Below are 15,527 nucleotides of genomic sequence, written 5' to 3'. Positions count from 1 at the left end.
ACTACTACTGAGAGACAGCCGGTCCTAAGGCTCAGCCACGACCCTAGCCCGCCTGGGACCGTTCCCACTTCCAGCGCAGGCGCCGTCTGGGGAGGGGGCGCGAGGTCTTGCTGCCGGCTGCCGGGCTGAGAGTGGGGAGGGGCTCCCGAACGTTCCCACCCAGCCCCGATCGCCATCTTCCGGCGCGTTCTTTCCCGCGCGGACTCCAACCCCAGCTCTCTGCCCTCTTCTCGCCGGGGAAGGGGTTTCTAGCCCGCGGAGCTCGCGGGCAGTGCGCGTCCCTGAGGTGCGGAGCAGAGTCCACCCTCAAGGCAGGGTACGGGGCGGGGCCGGCGTGGCGGCAGCTGTGCGGCGGCGCGGCCCTCCGGCTGCTCCCGGAGCGCGCACCGCCTCTTGCCCCGCCTGCGCGCGAGCCAGGGCGTGGAGGGAGGGGCCAGGAAGCGGCGAGCGCGCTGGGGAGCGCAGCTGCGGGCGTGGGGGGACAGCAGCCGCGGAGCCGGCCCCGAGAGCAGCCGCGGCAGGAGCGAGCGGCGGAGACAAAGGCTACGGTGAGTGCATCTCCCGCCGGGGTCGCGCTCCGGGCTTCCCACCTTGCTCTCGGGGCCACTTGGGCGGGGGCCCGAAGCCCCTAACCCCCGCCACCTAGGGCTTCAGGGCGAGTGCGGCCCTGCCCTGCCCGCCGCGCGCTGCGGACTGTGGGCTGAGCCTGCGGCTCCATTTTCAGGTCTGGGCGAGGTCCTCATGCGGACCCTGCCTTTGCTTTTCCTTCCATTCCTTCTGGAAAATGGTTACATACTCTGTTCCGGATTCAAGACAGGCGGGCGGCTGAGAGAGCCAACCGCCCCCCCCATTGTAAAATGGAAATGAAGATTCCCCTCCCCCCACCCCCAACTTTGCAGGTCTGGAAGTCGGGGGGGTGGCGCGAGGGGCAGGCGGAGAGGGCCCGGGTCCTCCAGGTGAGTTTCGGAGGGGCGGGGACCGCCGGCTCGGGAGCCGGACTCTTGCCTGGGGCGTCCGGCGCGTTCCGCACGCGGGTCTCGCCGCGGTACTTTGGGCCCCGGAGAGAAAGCCGTGACCACCTCGGAGGAGGAACTCGTCCTACTCTTACAGGTTGTTTTACGCAGCGCTTGGTGCTTTAGTTGTGATTTTTGGTAACGGGTGTGGTAGTTAGCGGCTCGGTGATGCCGCATTAATAGGTGAAAAGGAGCCTCGATGGGCTGACTTAATGTGTACATGAAACAACACTGAGATTCCTCTTTAGCGGCTCTTATTTTGAGTGATAAGCTTTTGAAGGGGAATTTGATGCTAATGTTCAGTTTACAAAATTAACGTTTTGTTAAAGGGCCTGACATATAGTAAGTAGATGCTCAGTAAAATAGTTGAATGAAAAAATGAATCTTGAAACGTCAGAGAAAGCTGATCTCATATCTAGTACAATTTAGGCACATACTCTCGATTCAAGTTAAAGAAAAAAATTGGCAAACACGTTATTTTGGCTTATATGCTTGTTTTTTGTTTTCATGCAGCATACACATACTGTTGAAAAATCAGTTATTTTCAATATTAGGAGCATAGAAAATGCATTTGAAGTTAATCATTTTGAGGAAAGTTGGTAGACATTTTGATGTTTCCTAAAAATTAACCATATTGATCTAATTTTCTTTTGAAAGATTGGAGAAGATAAAGAAGAGGTGCTTCTATTCTGTTTGGTTGAGACCCTGCTTTCCATTTCATGATGAATAAAGAAGTTTATGTGCTTTTGAGGGACTCTGGCATGGTCTTGAGTTGCTTTTTGAGCAAGGGGGAACTTTAAGGGAAAAAAGAAAGCTAATGTTGCAGTAATATAATTAAACCTCACCACTTACTCAGCAGATATTCATTAAGCACCTATTATATGCTGGCACCTGTGCTGGCTGCTGATTTCCTAGGGGCAAACAAAACCCACAATTATCTTTTTCTTAACCTGAGCGTGAAGTTCGTTCCTCATTACGGATGTTGCAAGGACAGACTGTCTTATACCCCTAGTGCCTATTTAAAATTGGGAAAGATGGCAGGTGAACAGCAGGAAGTGTAGATCCATAACAGTCTATTTAAAGGTTAATAAGTAACTTTATAGGGCTAAGATCATTGGGTTACATTTTCATATTGTCAGTTTAATAAAATCTGTTTTTTTAAATGAAGAGAGGAAGAAGTTTAGCAAACTAGTATTTTTATTCTCTCTCCCATATTAGATGTTTTTGGTACATTGTATTTATTGAAAAGTAATGTACTTGTGGTTCTGTTTTCTGTAAATAATTTTTGCTGTACAACATGTTCTGTTGTTAAAAATCTCCTAAGAGAAACAGTGGATTCCTTTTCTATAAGAAGTGTTTTTAAGTAAAGCACCTTTTCAGAAATTTTATTTTGACCTTTTATTCATCATTTACAAATAGAGTATTGACTTGATAGTACTGAGAAGTGAAGAACTGTTAGTAGTGATTTGTAGTTCTATATCTGAATTTTACCTCTAGTATTAAAACTGTGGTAAAACTGTTTTAGTAAACAGTAAAAGAGGATGATTTGTAGTATTGCACTTATTAATTCAACACAATTAAGGTTGTGTTGTCTGTTTTTATCTTACTTACATATGATAAAAAGTACTTATTTGAATTCTTCAGAAGTCCAAATTAATGCGCTCCAAAGTCAGTCTTGATCATTACAGAAAAATGTATCGATAGATTAGTAATTTTTTTACAGATAACTTTTGAATATATAAATTTATTTATTTTATTTATTTTTGGCTGCGTTGGGTCTTTGTTGCTGCTCACGGGCTTTCTCTAGTTGTGGCGAGTGGGGGCTGCTCTTCATTGCAGTGCGCGGGCTTCTCGTTGTCATGGCTTCTCGTTGCGGAGCACAGGCTCTAGGCACGCGGGCTTCAGTAGTTGTGGCACGCAGCCTCAGTAGTTGTGGCGCACAGGCTTAGTTGCTCCACGGCATGTGGGATCTTCCCAGACCAGGGCTTGAACCTGTGTCCCCTGCATTGGCAGGTGGATTCCTAACCACTGCGTCACCAGGGAAGCCCCTAACTTTTGAATTTAGGTGGACACTTTTGACCTGTTAACAGCTTATGCATTGTTGAAGATGATATGTGCATTCAAATAGAACTTTAAGATTTTTAGGGCTTCCTGGGTGGTGCAGTGGTTAAGAGTCTGCCGATTCAGGGCACATGGGTTTGAGCCATGGTCCGGGAAGATCCCACATGCCGCGGAGCAACTAAGCCTGTGCACCACAACTACTAAGCCTGCACTCTAGAGCCCGGGAGCCACAACTACTGAGCCCACATGCCACAGCTACTGAAGCCTGCGCCCTAGAGACCGGGCTCCGCAGCAAAAGAAGCAAAAGAAGCCGCTGCAATGAGAAGCCCGCGCACCACAACGAAGAGTAGCCCCCCTGCTCCTCGAAACTAGAGAAAGCCTGCGTGCAGCAACGAAGACCCAATACAGCCAAAGATAAATAAAATAAAAATAAACTGCAAAATGTCATTAAAAAAAAGGATTTTTACACTTACTGGCTAATAGTTTTTTATGGTTCCTATGAATAAGGAAAGTAATCCCTTAAATCTTAGTGGTAGAGAGTTGTGATAGTTTTTCTTTAAATATATATTTCTTGTAGGAAGAGTGACTTGATAGCGTACACCTGTGTGTTCCTTGTAGTCTGTTGTTGATGAGAAACCTAATAACAAATGTAATGGTGATGATTAGAACAGTGTAAGCCTTATGTTGAATAAAAAGTGCTTGGCATATTTTATTTTGGTAAGAATTTCATCAGGGTTTTTGATAGTCAACAGCGTCAACACATGTTAAAGTAATTTTTCCAAGAAATTAGAACCTGTAATGACTTCCTTTTTTTTTTGTACTTTAAAAAAAATACCGTGTTTTCAAGGCATTATTCCTACCTTGGAGTAGTTCATGTTCTAAGGCTGCATAAATTCGAGGATCATTCCATTTTTAAATTGTTGGAATATTCGAAGTGTGTTTATGCTTTCTTCATCAGGGTATGTGTGTTTATTGTTGGGGCTGGTTGTCTTTTTTTGTTGTAATATCCTTTAGAATAATTTAGAAAGCGTGACCTTTATCAGATGTAATTAATAAAGTGATTAAGAATGATACTGGTCTGACATATTGTAGCTGTGCCCATATTGTCTGTATAGATTGTGAAAGACTATTAATTAACATTTGTAAAATGCTTTAAACTGACTTCTCACATTTATTCAGTAAGATAGGTTTCTATTATGTTTTTATGTCCCAGTTATCTCTCTTTATCATGCAAGTGTTTAGATTTCTCATCTGCTTTAGGATGAGTCTGGGTTATTTTGTTAAGGCTTCCTAAGACTTTTCTCTCAGTTGCAAATGCATATTAGTTTTCATCTGTTTCAGTGTTCTTAATCTCAGTTCTCATGAAAGTAATATTTTAACATTTATTGAATGTTAAATGTTAATAAAGTTTTAGATCTGTCTTAGAGGGACACATGTACTTACCCTTAATAGTTAGGTGAGGGCATTTATTCTGATTTTTTTCATACTACCTGGAAAAACTTGGAATTTAGCTTATTAATTATTAACTTTATGCATTCTGCCTCAGTTCAAAGCTTAAGTATACTTGAACCTTTCTATATACTAACAAATAATGAACAGAGGAAGACTTAGCTGAAACTGCTCTGGGACCCCATCCAAAGGGAGTTTTTGAACTGAAAGCCAAAAAATTTGGTAATGAGTTGTCTTTATCATGACACCATTAAATACTGCAAACCTATTTTAGTCAAAATGAATTATAGTAAAACAAACTCCCTCTTTTTCCTAGAAAGCATTAGATAACTCCATGTTAAATTTAGGTGTGTTTGAAAATGACTGAATGGTGAGCACTGTTTGCATTTTGTAGCTTACTCACTTAGAAATTCATGATAAGACTTTTTTTAGTCTATTATAATTTATTAACAAATAAGTATTGATTTTAAATGTGTTTAAGCTTGTAATTCACAAAGTTAGAAAAATATGAAAACAATTCCAAGAAAAGGAGAAAACTAAGATTTCTTATTAAATCTTTAGGATTGAATTTTTGTAAGCATCTCGTACTAAACCAAAATCATTTTGTTTCATTCGACTTAATCTACTTTCACTTTTTTACTCAATAAAGCAAAAATGAATTTTTTGTATATTCAGCATTGTATATATTTAGCACCTAATAGATAGTGGGAGCCCATGGATATTTGTGGAACTGAAATGGATGGGATTTGATAAGGGTTTAAGCAGAAAACAGTTTTCTTTCTCTCAGTGTACCTTCAAAGCCTCCCTGTACATTGTCTTTCCCTGACTTTCCAGCTCTTAGGAAGACCAAATAAGTTTTCTAGTTAATTTTAGGGGTAAAAAGTCTTATGCTCATTTGTCAGTAATAGTCTTATTTTAGTCGTTAGAAGGTGCAGTTCAGAATAATAATGTGTTCAAACTCTTACACAATATAGAACTTTTTTTTTTGTAGTTCAGAACTGCTTCAGAGCAAGAAGCCTGCTTTGGAGGCAGAGTCCTGAGAGGCTTCTCTTTTTTACTTTGCCAGCTCCTCTTTAGTATGCTGTCACATTCACCTGTCCAGGGTCCAGTTCAGTGGGGAAAGAGGATTGGAGGAAAAGGTATGGTTTTAATGTGGCTCCTCCTATTGTGATCTGGCAGCTGTGCCTTCTGAGTTGGACAGGTTGTTTAAAGCTGACTCTGGAGGAGTGCTGGAAATGGTTTTCTTGGGGATTCCATGTCTGGGAACCTCCAGCTATAATTCCTGTGATATAATTCTTCTTCTCCAGTCCCTTAGCCTTCTAGTTGCACTCATCTGCAGGCTTACTGTGCCTGGGAGAGGTTTTGCTTTACTCTTTAAGGTAGTTCTGTTACATTTAAACCAGACCTGCCTGTACTTTATTAAGATTATTTCACAGAACACAGTTTCAGGCGTTCCATTGGGGTTTCAGTTTCCTATCTTTCCAGTTCCTTCTGTCAAGCACCCCCACTTGAACTCTACTTCTGTGTCTGGGACCTGTTGTACAGTCCGTTGCTGCTACTCCCTTTTTTAGCGTCCCAACCCCTCCTTCCTCCATTTTCTCACTTGATTATTTATCCTGCTTTGAATCCATAGTCCACTGTTAAAATTTCTTCCTTTTATAAAGCCTCAGTTCTCTTTTAGCACCTCTCCCTTCATGTACTTACTTGGTAACCATCAACCCGCCGAATCCAGTTCTCCATCTAGTCCAGCCGATACCTGGCAGTTGAGCGTGAATTGAGGAAGACATACCTGTGCTGACCTGTTCTCCTTTCGTGTTGGCCAAGGAGGGTCCTTCGTGCTGTCCACAGTCCTTTAATCATAGTATCAATCAGTCCCTGGTTAAATCACTCTGCCAGTCCCCTAACTGACAATTTTACACCTCTCCTCAAACCTCTAGTGCCTCTTTTCTTCATTTTCTGCTGATGACCTTGTTTCCTGTATATTAAAAATGAAAGCAATCAGGAGAAAACTTTTGTATGTCTCCTCGCCTCTGTACGCAAACTCTATGCATTTCCTCCTGTGCTGTGACCATCACCTCTCTCACCCCTGGTTCTGTCCCCCTCCTGTCAGGGACTTTGCTTTGCCTCAGGATTCATCCCATTCTCCTGCCTGCCAATGAGCTGCCTCATCAGTGTTTCCCATTTGTATTGGATTATTCCTATCAGCATATAGATACGCTGAAAAATCTCCCATCTTTATTTTTTTAAATATTTATTTATTTATTGGCTGCATCAGGTCTTAGTTGTGGCGTGCGGGATCTTTTGTTGTGGCGCATGGGCTCATCATTGTGACATGCTGGCTTCTCTCTAGTTGTGGCGTGCGGGTTTTCTCTTCTTTAGTCGTGATGCGCAGGTTCCAGGGTGTGGGCTCTAGTGGGTGTAGTTTGTGGCAAGAGGGCTCTAGTTGAGGCGCACGAGCTCAGTAGTTGTGGTGCGTGGGCTTAGTTGCACCCTGGCAGGTGGGATCTTAGTTCCCTGACCAGGGATTGAACCTGCATCCCCTGCATTGGAAGGTGGGTTCTTTACCATTGCACCACCAGGGAAGTCCCTCCCATCTTTCAAAACAAGCAAACCTATCCCAATAGCACATCTTTCTTCAGCTACTGTTCTTCAAGAGTTGTTATTTGTGGTCACCAGTACTCCCTCTCTGTCTTGGATCCACTGCAGTTGGTTTTTTTTCTCCTCCATGCTACATTAACCGCTCTTGTGAGACTGCTTACTAGTGACCTCCTTGGTGACAAATTCCCCAGCCAGTTCTCAATCCTAATCTCACTGGATGTAGCAGCAGAAGCATTTGAAGTGGTTGGTAATTTTCTTTTCTTTGAAACCTTTCTTTCCTTTGTTTCTGGGGCACTTCTGCTTATTTTCAGTTTCTTTTGCTGGTTCCTTTTTGTTGTCCCAACTTCTGAAAAATAAGACAGTGTCCTGAGCTCTATGTTTAGACCTCTTCTGTATTTATACATAGTCTCCTGTGATCTCATCCTATCCTCTAGCTAGAATTATCATATATTTCAAACTAAAAATGTTATCGCTCTCCTGGATCTCTTTTCTAACCTTCAGACTTATATACCCAGCTGCCTAGTCAACATTTTCAATTAGACATCCCAAATTTAACCTGTCAGCACTGAACTCCTCATCCTCCTTCCTCCTTCCCCCACCCCAGGGATTGTTCCTATTCCAGTTTGCCTCATTTTATTAAATGTCAACTCCATCTTTATTTCTCTGACTGTAACCTTATAGACACTCTTGATTCCTGTTTCTCGCACAGTCACATGTAATTCAAAAAAATGTATCATGAAAGTATGTCTTTTATTTACCTTAAAATCTACTTTAAGAATAAATATGACCACAGCCTGCTGTCTTCAACTGCCCCCCCACCCCCCGCTGTGCAGCCATCCTCTCTTGCGTGTTGTTATTTTAGTCATCTCCTTTCTAGTCTCCGTCTTGCTTCTGCTCTTCTCTGTTCTCAACACAGCAACCAGGACAGTCATTTTGAAATGAAAGTCTGATTATTTTACTCCTATGTTCAAAACTCTTTGGTGGTTTTTCGTATCATTTCGAGTAAATGCCAGAATATAACAGTGCCTACCAGGAGGCCCTCCATCATCTTTGTGGCTGGCCTCTCTGATTACATGTCCTACTCATTTCTCCTTGGCTTATCCCATACCAGGCATGTACCTTGTACCTGCTGGGTACAGTCTTGCTTTAATGTCCTTAGGGAAAGAGCTTTGTTGTTTTCACTTCAAAATCCCCAGTATTCTGCACATGGTGGGTGCTCACATTTGCCAAATGAATGTCTGCTTGTTATTCATGTCTTTGATAACAGCTTATGTGTATGTTTTTCTAACTAAAAGTATTTCAGTTAAAAGTATTTCACCTAAAACCGTATAGTCCCATAAGAAGTAAAAACAAATTTAGATACAAGAGAAAATGGTAAGTTTGAGATCAATTTTTGTGTATAGAAAGTGAGAATACACAGAAAAATGGTAAAGGACAGCGGAGGTGAGAAAGGAATGAAGAGAGGTAAGGTAAATGGAATAAAGAAAAGGAAAGCCTGATTTGGAAGTAGGGTGCCACTTAAAAAAAATTTTTTTTTTTGGCTTGCCCCACATTTCTCTTTAGGCTTTGTTTCTTGAATTCTAAGTCTTGTTGATTTACATGGGTGTAGACACTACAAGTTGGACTGCACTTACATTTTTTTTTATCAGGGGTATGGGTTCAAATGAGATTCAAAACCAAAACTTAATTGCTTTTCAATTGCCAAACTCCTTTCATTAAAGAAAAGCAGTTGGGCTTCCCTGGTGGCGCAGTGGTTGAGAGTCCGCCTGCCGATGCAGGGGACACGGGTTCGTGCCCCGGTCCGGGAAGATCCCGCATGCCGCGGAGCGGCTGGGCCCGTGAGCCATGGCCGCTGAGCCTGTGTGTCTGGAGCCTGTGCTCTGCAACGGGAAAGGCCACAACAGTGAGAGGCCTGCGTACCGCAAAAAAAAAAAGAAAAGCAGTTGCCATTACCAAGAAAGTAGTTTACCTGGTGATATTCTTAGCATTTCTTGTTTTTTTGTAGAACGCTCAAACAGAAATCTCATAGTTTGAGGGAGGGATGTTCGGGGTACAAAAATTTGTTACTGTACCTTGTCCTTTCAGTACTGCACTGCCTGTTTATTCCCCTCTCAAAAGAGAGGGGGGCCTATATCAGCACAATTATTGTAGTTCTGTGGTAAAGTAGCAGCTAGCTACATTAATGTATACAAGTCTATTGAGTAATATTTATTGTATGCATATTTGTGCTCTTAAATGAAAAAAATGGAATATATTTAAACTTAACTGGTATTTAGGTAGGAAATGCAAGTGCAAGAGAAATTAATAATATGTAGACTTTAAGTATTTCATTCTGCTGAGACAAGATTTTTTTTTTAATTCTTTTTTTTCTGAGTTATAGGTCTCATTTCATGTTGGTTGAAGGATATCCTTTAAATAAATTATTGAAATAGATGGCTTAGAAGTTCCTGAATGAATAATTTTTTATGTGCAAGCATAAATTATTCTCCATAAACCAGTCTAAACATTTCCCTGTCTTCTTTTTAAATGACATTTAAAATTTTTTTTTTTTTTTTTTTGGCTGCATCAGGTCTTAGTTGCAGCATGCGGGATCTTTCATTGTGGCTTGGGATCTTCATTGTGGCAAGCAGGCTTCTCTCTAGTTGTGGCATGTGGATTTTTCTCTCTGTAGCTGTGGCGCAGGCTCCAGAGTGTGTGTGCTCGTGTAGGCACGCTGGCTCTCCCGTTGAGGTGTGCAAGCTCAGTAGTTGTGGCACGTGGGCTTAGTTGTCCCATGGCGTGTGGGATCTTAGTTCCCTAACCAGGTATCGAACCCGCATCCCCTGTGTTGGAAGGCGGATTCTTCACCACTGGACCACCAGGGAAGTCCCTTCCCTGTTTTTGTATAATATGTAGTAATTTATATCTTGATTGTCTTGTCTGATGGACTTTTATGTGGCCATAATGTGGACTTAATTTTCACAATCACAGAGGTGTGGACATGTATGTATTTATCTTCACAGTTTTTGTAATATGCAAATATAAGTTAACGTATATGCTTGTTACTATAACTCCTAAACAATAACATTTATAAATCAGACTTGATATTTTATTTTTCTTTCACGTTAAAATAAGAAATTAAAATATAGTTTTTAATATGAAAACTTACGGCTATTACAGTTTTTTTTTTTTTTTTTGCGGTACGTGGGCCTCTCACTTTTGTGGCCTCTCCCGTTGTGGAGCACAGGCTGCAGACATGCAGGCTCAGTGGCCATGGCTCACGGGCCCAGCCGCTCCACGGCATGCGGGATCCTCCTGGACCAGGGCATTAACCCGTGTCCCCTGCATCGGCAGGCGGACTCTCAACCACTGCGCCACCAGGGAAGCCCCTGTTACAGCTTTTTAAAAGTTTACTTGCATACTGTGTAGTGTTGTTTCAGATGACATGCAAGCAAATGTTTTCCTACAGTATTGAATTTATCGTTCTACACTTTGTAGACTAATTAGGTCATCTTCATTAGAATTTGACATTGACCTACCTGAATTCATATGTTAGCATTTCACGTATGAAATAACCATCTTGGATTAATAAGATAATATTTCTGAACTGATGTGTGGTCCTGCCGCTACACTTATTTCAGCTATATTCATAGTTTGAGGCCTATCATACTTACACTTCCTTAATTTCATAATGTTCTACATAGATTGTGAAGTAACCAGAGTGATTATATTGAGAAAAGTTAATAAAATTAATAGACTTTGACTTAAGTCTCATAAAGGGTCATTAAAATAATGCTTTAACATTCATTTAACATTTATCAGACTACTATATGAAATTGTTTCCAATCTACTCAGGGTAAAATACAAACTAACTCCACTCAGTAAAATACAAACTATACTCATCCAGAAAATACAGTCTCACACTCTGTGTATACGATATGGCCCTGACAGCCTCTCAGGAGTATTTCATCTTTGCTTACTAAGTTCTAGCCACATTAGCATTCATTTTCTCAAACATGCCATGCTTGTTCTTGCCCTATTAAGGCTTTTACACTTGTTTCCTCTGTCTGAAATAGTCTTCCCCAGATCTTGGGAAGGTTGGCCTCTTATCTTTCAGATCTCAGCTTAAATAGCGACTCATTTCTTTACCACTCATTTTAAAATAGCCCCCGCCCCCCACTGCTGTTTTGCTTTCTTAACAGCGTAAGTAGGAAACTGGATAATTTGGGCGAAAGCTTGTTATAGAAAGGATGAGATCAGACTATTAGGTGGAACCAGTGGTGTGTTGGAGCTGGTGAACTGATTGTGTGCATCTCTCCAGCTCCACATTCAGTGATGGCATGTTGACAGCTTGAAACTGGCTACAATGGGACTGTTTACAACATGGGAATTGGCAAAAGCTACAAACCAGGGCCTTTTTCCCAGAGAGGTGGTGGTTAAATATTGATCACCAGACCACAGAGTGGGACCATATAAAATTGCTGCTTTTATAGATTAAAAAATGCATGAATATTGGCAATTTCTTATGGTTTAACTTAGTGGAGTTACTTATTTCGGTTTAAAGATAATTTCTTCGTAGGAGTCAGTAAAATTGCCTCAGTGCTTTACCTTATTTTTCTAGATTGATTTAATATGTAAAGATTGTCTATTTATATGTTTGTATATTAATTGCTTAGCGATATACCGAATTTTTAACTAGTTCATTTCAAAGCAGACACATCTGCTTGAGACATCTTTAAGGGTGTTCTTGGCTCTGCAATTAAGTGCTAAGCCCATTGACAGATGTTCTTTTTCTGGTGAAGAAACCAGAGGTGATTCAATTTGAGTTATAAATTGTTAGATAATTTTTAAAAATATGCTTTTCAGAATGATTTACCTAGATACATGTGTGTTCAGTTTTTTCTTGGCTTTTTCTTTTTTTCCTTTGGCCATTATCATCCTTTAAGTGTTTACTTATTATCTGATTATTTACTGGCTGCTCAGTGATTTCTTCTATGAATCAGTATCTCCAAATCAATCAAATGATTTGTCTTATTTCTCAAGTGTTAGTATCGTTAGTTTTTCCCTATGGGCTTCCCTATCTATGGTCACCTGGGCATTCCAAGCCATTTTCCACCCTTACACCTCAGTTTTAAAAACAGACATGAAGTTACTTCTTTCTTAGAAGCACTATTTTCCTGTCTGAGGGAATTTATTGTTTAAAAACTGAACCTTGTTGGCTGAGGAGATTTCACTAACATTTCTTGAGCAACATTTGCATCATGTTAACTCTGAGTATGTGAATTTGAATTGGTAATATTGAATAAAATATGGCACACAGGTTTCTTTAACTCAGATTGTCCTGTGTCTTATGCACAAGCACTAAAAAATAAGTTGTGTTTAATGCAGAACATCAGAATACACATATAAACTAAAGAAAAAAAGCACTTCCATAATCCTAAGATAACCACTAGTAATTTTTGATGTGTACTTCAGATAAATCAGTGAATATTTTTCCACAAAAGCAAGATCTTAGTACACATACTATTCTACAACATCTCACTTTACCAAATACTGTGATCATAAAAGCATTACTTTTTATTATTTCAGTTTGAAAGGATCTTACAAAGTGGAAATTTTGTTGATACACGGTAAAGCTGTAAGTAAAGTTGTGATTAAAAGCAGTGGTGTTTATGGAGAGTAGAATGTGGAAAGTTACCTCGACAAGAATTAACTTCAGCAGTAATTTTTTTCTTAAGAACACTCTTACTATTGTACAATAGCCTGATTGTATTATACCCGCTAAGGAAAACAGTACATGATTCTGTGTACAGTAGAATTATTTTAATAATAGCCCTAGAGTAAATTAGGGGGCTGTAGGTAAGTTCCTATTTTTTGGTCTGCCCCAAGTCCTATTGATGCTTTAATATTAGAATAATTTTAAAAGAAAAATGTATTTTATTGAAGGGCTCCATCTATCTAAATTATGTTAGTTTTATTAGATAATGCTGCCTTTTTTATATGAAGAATGTGGGAGTTCTTGGAAAAAGAAAATTTTAGTATAAGAATTCTTGTTTTAATATTTGAGTTGAATTTTGTTTCATGAATTTGAAAATCCTTGTGGAATTGTTACTGGTGTTTAGTATCCTTTGGAAATCAGTCCTAATCTTGTCAAGCAGATGTTTGGGTCTTAAAGCAGCAGTTTTTTAAGCTAATCAAGGGTCCTGTAACAGTTGTGTAATTTAACTGACTTTTCCTTGACCACAGTGGTATCCGTTACCTAGGGTAAACGATTTCTTGCTTTGTTTTTATTCTTGACCATGTCCTGTTCTGTGTATTACTGCTTGCTCACCAGGTCCTGCAGTCATTATCTCTTAGGTAGGTAGCTAAAGTAGCCATTTCTGTTACCCCGCAGGGCTACTTCCTGGATGGTGCATATATTGCTGAAAACATTTCTCATGTGGTACAGGAGAATAAAAAGCAATGTAGTTGATGTGGCTTTTTTCTACTGAGAAATGATGCATTTGTTTGACTAAAGTGGAGACTGGCAGTCAGCCCCTAAAAAATGTTTTTCACCGAGTGATCACATGTTTGTAAATGGATATGCAAGAGCTTCTGCTTGTTGGAAGGTGTAGTGAATCTTGATATAAATTCAAGAAAAGTGTTTAGAATTATTCCATACATCTTGCTCTTTAAAAAACTGGTATTTTTAAGAACAGTTTAATTTTACAGTGAATTTTTTTTTTTTTTTTTTGTGATACGCGGGCCCCTCACCGTTGTGGCCTCTCCCATTGCGGAGCACAGGCTCCGGACGCGCAGGCTCAGTGGCCATGGCTCATGGGCCCAGCCGCTCCGCGGCATGTGGGATCTTCCCAGACCGGGGCACGAACCTGTGTCCCCTGCATCGGCAGGCGGACTCTCAACCACTGCGCCACCAGGGAAGCCCTACAGTGAATTTTTAAGCCTCCCATTTTTATATTTATTTTTTGAATAATGACTCTGTTTTTGTAAAAATGGTACATACACACTAAAGAAGCTTAGAAACAGTCACATTGTAAATGACAGAACTAGTATTCAGAGTCTTGTCTGACATTCAGAGTCAGTGAGCTTCGGAAGCACTGTAAAGTGGTAGAAAGAATGTGGACTTTAGAATTAGGTGCGCCTTAGTTGATCCCTAATTTTGCTGTGTATCTGCTGTATGGCAGCATCTTACCTTGGTGACTTTTATTTTCTTCTTAGATTAACTGAGGGTAATAGGTTTGTTATGAAGCACACATTAAGTACTTGGCCTGTAGAAGGTGTTAATAACTGTTTTTCCTTTTTACTGTGCCATATTGTTTGAAAATATCTCTGCAAGTCATTTGGGACAGTTAGCTTAAAAGTGAATTGCAGTCAGGCAACTGGAAATATATGTAACCCAGGTGGACTCATATTGTAGTGTCCTTTTTTTTTTAAAGATTTTTTTGATGTGGACCATTTCTTTTAAAAAATTAATATTTATTTTTGGCTGTGTTGGGTCTTTGTTTCTGTGCAAGGGCTTTCTCCAGTTGCAGCGAGCGGGGGCCACTCTTCATCGCGGTGCACAGGCCTCTCACTGTCGCGGCCTCTCTTGTTGCGGAGCACAGGCTCCAGACGCGCGGGCTCAGTAGTTGTGGCTCACGGGCCCAGTTGCTCCGCGGCATGTGGGATCCTCCCAGACCAGGGCTCCAACCCGCGTCCCCTGCCCCGGCAGGCAGATTCCCAACCACTGCGCCACCAGGGAGGCCCTGTAATGTCCTTTTAATCTGCCTGTTTGAGGGGGAGAGTGGTTATTGCAGCTTTTTGAAAAAGTATTTTGACCTTAGGGAAAGCTTTAAAGTTCAAAGCTGAAGTAGAACTCAGGATGAGTTCATTACTGCTGACCAGAATGGTAAGAAAGTAATTTCTCTGTTTAATGAGAAATAGAAGCATTTGTGTGTAACAATTGCAGGCATAAAGATGTCTATTTTTAAAGGCTAACAGCCGACCAGCTGACCCTTTGCAAAAGAAAAATATGACTAGAATAGGGAAAAAGTGTTCAACTTTAATAATAATCAACAGCAAGTTTCTCTTATCAGATTTAAGATTTAGGAAATGGTGCTTTTTCACCTGAGTACAGTGACATAGGTACTAAATATCAATACGCTGCTGGAGAGAGTATAACTCTGTAGAATCCTTTGTGAAAGCAGTTTGGCATATATCAAAGAGTAGTATTTCTGCCTGCAAGAGTATTCCCTAAGGAAGTAACCTTCCCCCCCCAACCCCCCACTTTTTTTTTTTTGAGGGAGGATGTTATTTTCCTTTTTTTGTAACAGCTTTATTGAGATAGTGTGACTTGTAATAAGAAATACTTACTTGGTTTTAGTCCCTGTTTCTGGCACAGAGCTCCGAAAACCCTTGGGATTTTATCAGTGAGGAGACCAGTAAAGG

General features: G+C 40.8%; 1 protein-coding gene across 5 annotated transcripts in view; it reads left to right on the top strand.

Moving 5' to 3' along the window:
* The first annotated feature begins 349 nt into the window (after positions 1-349).
* The window catches only part of CDC42SE2 (CDC42 small effector 2), a 112,663-nt gene continuing 97,485 nt past the window's right edge, over positions 350-15,527 (top strand). For 2 of the 5 annotated variants that reach the window (XM_024741938.1, XM_024741912.1), the window contains exon 1: positions 350-548. The gene's annotated coding sequence lies outside the window, so the exon portion shown is untranslated. The remainder of the gene's footprint in view (positions 549-15,527) is intronic. The other 3 variants (XM_024741956.1, XM_024741931.1, XM_024741963.1) reach the window with 2 other exon arrangements.

This window comes from Neophocaena asiaeorientalis, unplaced genomic scaffold (assembly GCF_003031525.2).
Source record: "Neophocaena asiaeorientalis asiaeorientalis breed wild unplaced genomic scaffold, Neophocaena_asiaeorientalis_V1.1 scaffold387, whole genome shotgun sequence".
Lineage (NCBI taxonomy): Eukaryota > Metazoa > Chordata > Mammalia > Artiodactyla > Phocoenidae > Neophocaena > Neophocaena asiaeorientalis.
Note: the sequence above shows the minus strand (reverse complement) of the source record. Positions and strands in the feature narration are given on the sequence as shown.